This window comes from Saccostrea echinata, unplaced genomic scaffold, assembly GCF_033153115.1.
Source record: "Saccostrea echinata isolate AGI-Se365-2 ecotype Australia unplaced genomic scaffold, CSIRO_AGI_Sech_v1 ptg000072l, whole genome shotgun sequence".
NCBI lineage: Eukaryota > Metazoa > Mollusca > Bivalvia > Ostreida > Ostreidae > Saccostrea > Saccostrea echinata.
The window spans coordinates 1,340,768-1,349,539 of record NW_026889821.1 but is presented as its reverse complement, the minus strand read 5'-3'; the positions used below and the strand labels follow the sequence as shown (position 1 = coordinate 1,349,539).

Sequence of the window (8,772 nt, the reverse complement as noted above, 5' to 3'; positions counted from 1 at the left end):
GTAAACAGACCGTAAAGAGAAATACGCTGGCAGCAGTTCTGTAATAAAATGTGTATCAGGTATTTAAAGACAATATATATGCATAAAATAAGATATTGCAAATATTAAATGAGAGAGAGAGAGAGAGAGAGAGAGCGAGAGAGAGAGATGCTTTACCGCGAACTTGATGATGCATGAATTTTTCCCTCAATTTTTGTCTTCTGTGTTTTTCTGTTCCTTTGTGTCATCTCATAGCATGATGGATCTAATACCCCCCAAAAAAACTATTTGAAAAATACGTGGGTAGATAAATAGACAAAAGGATATTTATTGTTTGAGATAAACTGACACAGGTTAGTACCAACTGCTCATATAACAGAAAAACAGATATAAATGAGTTAATTCTTACATTTATAAGCCTCAGCTGAATTATAACTCGTTGGACAAGGTGGGGAATGCTGTTTACAGTCTGCATCGTAATTATCCTGAATGACCGCTCCGTGTATATTAAACTCGGCGCAAAAACCTAGGTTAATATAAACAGTAATTGTAAAACTTTTTCGTAAAATTTAGATTTGTTTTCTTTTGAATTCGGCTACAACATGTTTTTATTTTGGTTGGAAAGTTGTTGAATGGGTAATTATGTTTTGATATCTGAAAATGAATGAATAATCAAAGAAATTAAAATGATAACTTTAGGAAAAAAAAAATATATTTGTTGTGCTGGTTGATTCATATGTGCTACATATTTTATAAAGTACAATATTCATCCAAGGGGTTTAAATTCCCCATGGTACTTGGAATGTTGTGTATGTCTGTACATTTCCAGGTTTTGAAAATAGCTGGAGTTAGGGCTCTTAAAATCCAATTTATCCATTTAGAGATATTAATTATCAGACATTGAAAACATAATTCTCGTTAGGAGCTTAGGATGAATGGGATGGGGTGGATGTTAGGTAGCCAATCTGTCATACGTACCTAATATTGTACGATTAAGTGCACATACTTCCATAGTTGCGTTTCGCCAAGCGTTTATTACACAATGGTATTGAAAAATGTAATTTTGAATCTTGAAAGAGGATTCCATGGATTCTGCACATGACTGAGTAATAGACCCACAATTTAATTTTTCTGCTGCTTTCGCCCATGACTCCTCATCCTCTGGACATTTTGCAACATATCGCATGGTTGATATAGAAATCGCACATGCTCCAAATGTAGCAACCTGTTTAAAAGAGCATCACTTAACTGTGCTATCTTTTTTTTTTGAAATGCTCAGAATTGATTGATTGATTGTATGTTGTTTAACGTCCCGTTCGAGAATTTTTTACTCATATAGAGATGTCACCATATACCGGTGAAGGGCTTCAAATTTGGACCTTTATTTGTCACACAGGGCCTTTTAGCTGTGAGGGTTTTTTATCGAGCCAACGCCTACCATGACACGGGGCCTCGGTTTTTAAGGTCTCATCCGAAGGACCCGGAATTTTCACTTCAAAGTACCGAGCGCTTGGCGAAGGAACAATTGCTACTATTTTTTATCGACTTAGGTCAGCAGCGGCCGTGATTCGAACACATGACCTTCCGATCACGGAGAGAGTGCTAAGAATTGAAAAATGAATTCAAATTCACCTCTTTTTAACAGTGGAAATATGGTTGAAATACTACCGAGTCGGCGTTAAACAATAGACAATCATTCAGATTAAATTTATCCTTAAAGCGCATAAAAATGAAATAATTTGTGTAATAGGCATATCCATGTACTTTCTGGGATAGTCATTTTAAATCCATGGGTTTGAACATTAATTAATCATATGCCATAAAAAGTTAGGAATCCAGTGAAGAACGTGGATCAGTAGCATGCACATGAATGATATTCTTTTCTTTTGAATTAGAAAAATGATCAAGTAAGGGAAACAAACTAAAAAGATATACCGTTTCTTACCTTTGCTATACACAAAACCGTTATAATAAGAGTTGACAAAAGTCGATTTCTTATCATTTTACACCTTCTTGCAAGTGAGCGTTGAATTTCAGCTAAAAATGATATCAATAATTTATAGAAATACTTTAAAATACTGTAAAACACATTTACGAATACAATATAAATCAATGTTAAAAAAATCAGTATACCTTTACAAGAGCTGTATAAGAAATTTTAAGCTAAAAATTTTCATTGTGTATAAATAGAATTTAAAAATCCCCTTTACAAAGGCTGAGAAATATACCTGTAGTTATCTAAATATAAACACTGATAATTTTCAATCATACTACACGGTCGCAATTGTGTATTTACTTCAAGCTGAGTAATTTATTGCGGTCATGGTGTCTTCTGGTAAAAAAAAAAAATAATAGATTTCATGTATCGAACTTTACAATAGCTCTATTTAATCTAATAGGTTTTTAATCTTTAGGTCACTTGAGTCACTCAGGCGACCTATTGCTATCTGTTTTCGTCCGTCATCGTGCATCGTGCGTCGTCATTCGTTCGTAAACATCTCAATATTTTCAGCTTCTTCCCAGAAACATTAAACCAATAGGAACTAATTTTTGAAGATAAAATCTATGACTGAAGTGAAAAAAAATTGGAATTTCATGGTATTTGCCCCCATCGGGCCTGAGGGGTGGGCATCAAAATCAATTGAATCTTTAAAAGATCTTCTTCTTTACTCCCGGACTACAAGCAGTCAAACTGTTGGCAAGATTTTAATAAGCATTGACCCTCTACCAGTATTGTGATATTCATTGTCTCTGGGTCATGGGTTCTGGAGTTAGGATGGGACTCTAATGATCATAAGAGAAAATGCATTAACACTTAAAAAATCTTCTTTTCTCCCCATGTACATATAAAACATATAAATTAGGTGCATTGTTATGATGACGAAGGGTTCCTTTTCCAAAATTGTGAAACTTGTTGCCCCAGGGTCAGGAGTTCTTTGAGGGGTTGATTGATTATATAAAGAAAGTGCATTATTTCTTTGAAAATTTTCTTCTTTGCTCCTGGGTATTAAACAAACAAACTAAGTGCAAATTAATAATGAGCAGGGGTACCTCTTCCAAAATTGTGAATTTCATGGCACTTTGGTCGAGGATTCTGGTGTTAGGGTGGTGCTGTATTGGTTATATATATTGATAATGCATTAATTCATATAAAATCTCCTCTCCTCTTCACATGTCACAGTAGCCTAGTGGTACATGTAGGGCGCTCGCTTCGTGATCGGGAGGCCCGGGCTCGATTATCGTTCGCCGCGCCGCGTCAAACCTAAGACGTAAACACAGATAGTGATTGTTCCTTCGCCAAGCATCCGGCACTAGAAGTGGAAGTCAGGGGTCTTTGGGATGAGACCTTAAAAACCGAGGTCCCGTGTCACGGTAGGCGTTTGCACGATAAAGAACCCTCACTGCTCAATGGCCCTAAGTGCCGAGTATAGGTCTAAATTTGAAGCCCTTCACTGGCATACGGTGGCGTCTCTATATGAGTAAAAGATTCTCGAATGGGACTTTACACGACATGCAATCAATCTTCACAATTTGAGTTTTATGCGTAACTTCTTTTTTTTACTTTATTATTATTGTAGATGAAAACATTATGTGATATCGATAAATAATGTTTTTATTTGCTAAACTGAATTTGTTCTGTCTGCAACAATTGAAACTTGATAAAAAGACTCTTCGGAGTTATATATTATCATAGACTCCGTCGCCCGAGTCGCGGAGTAAGGAGTTGATCCTTACATCGAGGGTTCGAATCCCGCATGCAGCTATCCTCAATATGAGTGAAAAATTCTCAAAGGGACGTGAAACAAATAAACATTACTTCCTCAGTTTCCTTTCTATTATCCTTCATCATTCGTTTTCCTCTTTAAGTGTACGTCTTTGTTCCATCATTAGCATTCCTTCTTTCCTTTCTTCTTTTTCCGCAAACCTCAAATTTCTCCTGATCCGTGATATGTTGATTGTGTTCGCTCTATTTTAGCAATTACACGATGAACAAATTTTGATCCAAATATCACTTTAAATTAAAACAAAATTAAATCATAATTACAAGTGTATGCTCTATGTACAACAACAACAACAACAACAACAACAAAAAACTTATAACGAGGCAAGATATTGAAAAAAAAATATATGTTGACGATATAAGGATAACTATAGTCTCGTTCAAATTAGATATTTTCCAAATTCTATGGTCGATACAATGACCTTGTCAGCAAATACAATCTATCAAGTCGAATGTTGACTGACGTTTTTCATACAAGTTCTTAGGCCATTATTTTCACGTTTGCCAGATCATGACAAGAAGTGGGTGTGACCGGTCGATGGGATGCTAACTCCTCCATGGCACCTGACCTGTTTTTAGAGGTCCTTGTTTGCTCTATCCTCAATTTGCAATGTTCAATGGACTTTGGGCTTGAATATTGTTCGTCATCTTCATATTCATATGCAATAAGCAAAAATATAAAAAGACTGAAGGGACAAAGGAAACTCCTGAAGCACATTTGATGAAGAAAAGTACTTTGGATATCGTGTGTCTTGGACAAAAAATTTCTTATGAACTGGAGATAAAAGCGAAATGATAAGGATACTGTTGGTGGAAAACATAGCCATTATGTAGATAAGTAAAAAGATCAGATAATGTATGGGAACTTTATAGAATGAGATAAAAGATTATCTGTATTCTAAAAATATTATGAAACATGTAACTTAGCGTATATGTAACTTAGCGTGGTAGTTTAATAACTTCCTTGAAAAAAAAAACACGATTCATTCGAATAGTTTTATTTGGAATAAAAGGAAACATGACCATTTTAGAGTGAAAATTAAACAATAGTTCAGGAGTATGTTGAATCGCATACATATGCAATATTTCATAAGTGTTATTGTTTTCCAGATCTATATTTTTACCGTATCAGGCGCATACAATAAATGTGAAGGGTAATTTTTTTTTTTTTTTTTTTTTTTAGAATTACTGGTGTTGAGTGTTTATATATGAATCAGAGTAATATATTTTTTTCTTGCTCAAGATTCAAACATTCTGCATTTTACAGGAAACCATATAATTGCTGTGGTGGATACATGTGGGACGCAGTTAAAAAGAACTGTACAAGTAAGTGTCTTTTATTTTTTTCTTTTGCAAAAAAAAGTCTTTGTATATCATATTTGCTGTCATGTGATTATCAAATTGCGTGCGTAACGTCAAATGCATTTAGGTTTATCACGTCTCAATTTTGTCTTTTATTTACAAGAAAAACATCATATTCAAATTATTTTAATTGTCTTGCTATATATATATATATATATATATATATATATATATATATATATATATATATATATATATATATATATATATATATATATATATATATATATATATATATATATTGTATTTCTATCATTTATTTTCTGTCATTTTGCATTTTCTATGAAATTCATTAACACCTCAAATGTTTGAGCCATAAAAGTGTATTTTAGGGCTTTTATCATACTATTAATTTTTTGATATGATTTGAAAATGTGTCAAATGTCTTGGTTATCAGTTACTCTGTAGTAGTTAAAGGAGGATACAAATGATATTCCCTGTAATAAATCAATAAATGAAGAAATTAATCGCATAATTATTTTTAAACTTTACAAGAATAAAGACATAAGAGGCTAAAAAATTGTTCTTAAATTACTAATAAAGTTCGACACAAAGTAGAATAGTAGTTAAATTAAAAAAAAAAGTCGGAATTTTAACATAAGGAATAATATTATGAATTAAAGCTACGAGAGAATGCAACCCAAAATTCAAATCTAATTTCATGAACATTGCGAAGTAAAATATACAGTATTTTATTGGTGGCGGGGAAATGAAATTACAATAAGAAATTTCCTCTCGACAACTTTCCGTCGACATATTATTGCAATTCTTTATAACTAGCAAAAATTTATTTATTCCTCATTCCTGTTTGCAGAATGTAATAAAGGTTATTATGGACAAAATTGTTCTAGTTCCTGTCCATCTGGCACCTATGGATGGGGGTGTCAGTCAACGTGTAGCTGTAACAAAGATGTTTGCAACCATGTAAATGGTTGTGGGTTAAAGAACGGTAAATTTTGTAAGATATTTTCATTCATACTTTCTTTCTTTCTTTATATATATATATATATTATATATATATATATATATATTATTGCTTTACATTGATTTCCAGAGAGTACTGCTTCCTCAACACAGTCAACAGTATGCTTCCGGAGAAAACCCTCTGTCTCAATGAACTCTTTGATGACTGTTTGTATTTCGTCACTTACTGTATTTTCAATAGTGCTTTTCATCGTCTACATTGGATTAAAAGTCTTTCCAAATATAAGGAAAACTGCAAGAGTCTTGGAAATTGAAATGGTGGACATATAATGTAATCGAAGTAACACTGATGAAATATGAAATATAGCGCAAACAGATGCTAAGATATAGGGAAGCTACAACAGTTTCTCAAATGTCATTGTAGTTGGAAAAAGGAGAAGAAAAAAAATAAACCTCTGGGATATAAACTTACCCATGCATTTACATGTAGTATTACTAGATGAAATCCCGCGCAAGCGCGGGGAATTGAATTTATACCACTACCGACAGAAAATATATTGTAGTTTCTACTGACAGCTTAGAGGGTTATAGCAGGAAGAAATACTTTGTTCAAAATCCCGCATGTGCGTCTCCACCCCCCCCTTTTTTTTTTGTACAAACTTGAAAAAATAACAATTTCATTCATTTATGTTTATTGTGAAACCTGTTATACTATGTTATGGATATATTGTATGTTTTTTTTTTTCATTTCCGTCAAGGATAAATTAAAAGCAGCGAATATGCACATTTTACTGATAAATTTATTCGGGGGGAGGGGGGGGGGGGTAAAATTCACTGGTACATGTGTCTTGGTTTATAAATATGTATGTACCTTATTGATATGTAAAAATATACTTTACTTTTTTTTACATATCAGTAAGGTTCATGCATATATATAAACCAAGACGCAAGTATCTGTGTAAAAATTAGCTTTTAACGCCCTAGGAATAGGCCGAGTATTTGATACAAAAGAAGTTATTTAAAAAAAACAAAAAAAAAAAAAAAACAAAAAACAAAAAAAAAAAAAACAAAAAACAAACAAACAAACAAACAAACAAACAAAACAAAACTGAAATGTATTGATTAAAGCACAAAATTTTACAGCTTTAATTGTATTTGAACAATATCTTATTCATTAATTTTCTCTTTTCATGTAAGCAGTGAGGAATATATACACATTTTTCCGATACATTTATTAGGAAAACCTACTACATATATGTAATAGTCTTTCGATATATAAATATATTCACAACTTATAGTGTTATCAATGATTTACCATTATTTCAATGACCATTCACACATAAGCTTTTCTTATGTTCCTACAGCTATAATTGTCTCGTTTTTCTTTTAACATCGGGCTCGATGCTATATGATGTTTTAGAAGCATCCGTCAATATTAAGATCGGTGAATGACAAAAATAATTTGCACATGTCCCTTTTTAATCGGTCATCACAACTTATTTCTTTTATTTCATTTAAATCAAGTTTTGATTAAATCATTCAGTGATGACGTTTTATGAAATAAATAAACGATTGATTGTTGTCAGTGTCATTGAAAATTGCCAGAAACTTAGATCCGCCAACGGGAAACGCCACCGTACTCACGTTTATGCTATTTCATGGCTGTTTATAGAAAATAAAAGTAGACTTTTAATTTAATGTACGATACTTACAATGCGAGTGAAATCTAAATATAGTTTACGGACATCATATTGTATCTAGTGTATTCTTAGAGGAGTAAGTAAAAACTCTGGTGCATCCGTTTGGGAGTTTATTTGCAAAATTTATTAATTTATAAGTATAGATTTGATAGTTGAAAAAGAATTAAAATACAAAATGGAAACCATCGAAAAAAATCTGAAGCAGATTTTGTTTCTTATTTTAAATATTGGTACAAATTGTAAATTTAAATAAAAGATGCAGCCTTGTTAGTGGGTGGGGGAGGTTTTGGGATATAAACATAATAAACTTACGAAGTTCGATATAAGTACATTAATAGTTCAATACTAAAAAGTCGGAATTAACCAATAAAGAAGACATATTATAAATAAAGTTATGGATTATAGCTAAGAGAGAATATCGTAGAACTCGGTTGGTTGAGCTGAAATTTTACTTTCAATATTGCATTAAAAGCACTTATATTGGGAAAAGAAATAAATTATGGATGCAACTCAAAATTTCAATTTAATGTTATGAACATTGCGAAGTAAAATTTACAGAATTTCAATGGCGTCCAGGGAATAAAAATACAATACATGACAAATTTCCTCTCGACAATTTTCATGTGAATAATAACGCGTTCATATTTCTGAGAAGATAAGGAATAGAACCAAATTTTAAAATTTGCAGAAGTTTAAGTACAATGGAACTCCCAAGTCTGATGGCCACGCCAAAGTCCGATGGAATGAGCAATATCCCAATGATTCGACATGTTGTGGTAAAACAATTAACATAAATTTATGAAGTGAAACTACTACTGCGTGAAATGCGGTGCAACGCCAAGATATTTTTTTTTTTTTTGATCGCGAACGTAAAATGGTTCGCTAGGATACGCCAAACTTTTATTTCTTTCCTAGCCCTAATTTCTCGATGGGCGAGAGACTCATCCTAATCGCTTGGATGTAAGCGAGACTAACCCTTAACGCCTGAGAAGTGTGCAACAACAAACCCAGATATATCAGTTTTTT

At 32.6% G+C, this 8,772-nt stretch overlaps 1 long non-coding RNA gene across 1 annotated transcript; it reads right to left on the bottom strand.

Annotated features, from left to right (window-relative positions):
* Positions 1–207: 207 nt before the first annotated feature.
* Positions 208–1,194, bottom strand: LOC133176211 (uncharacterized). The gene is made up of 3 exons (XR_009719405.1): positions 958–1,194; positions 389–505; positions 208–244 (listed from the first exon to the last, which is right to left on the bottom strand). It is a non-coding gene; the product is annotated as an uncharacterized LOC133176211 (long non-coding RNA).
* Positions 1,195–8,772: the final 7,578 nt, after the last annotated feature.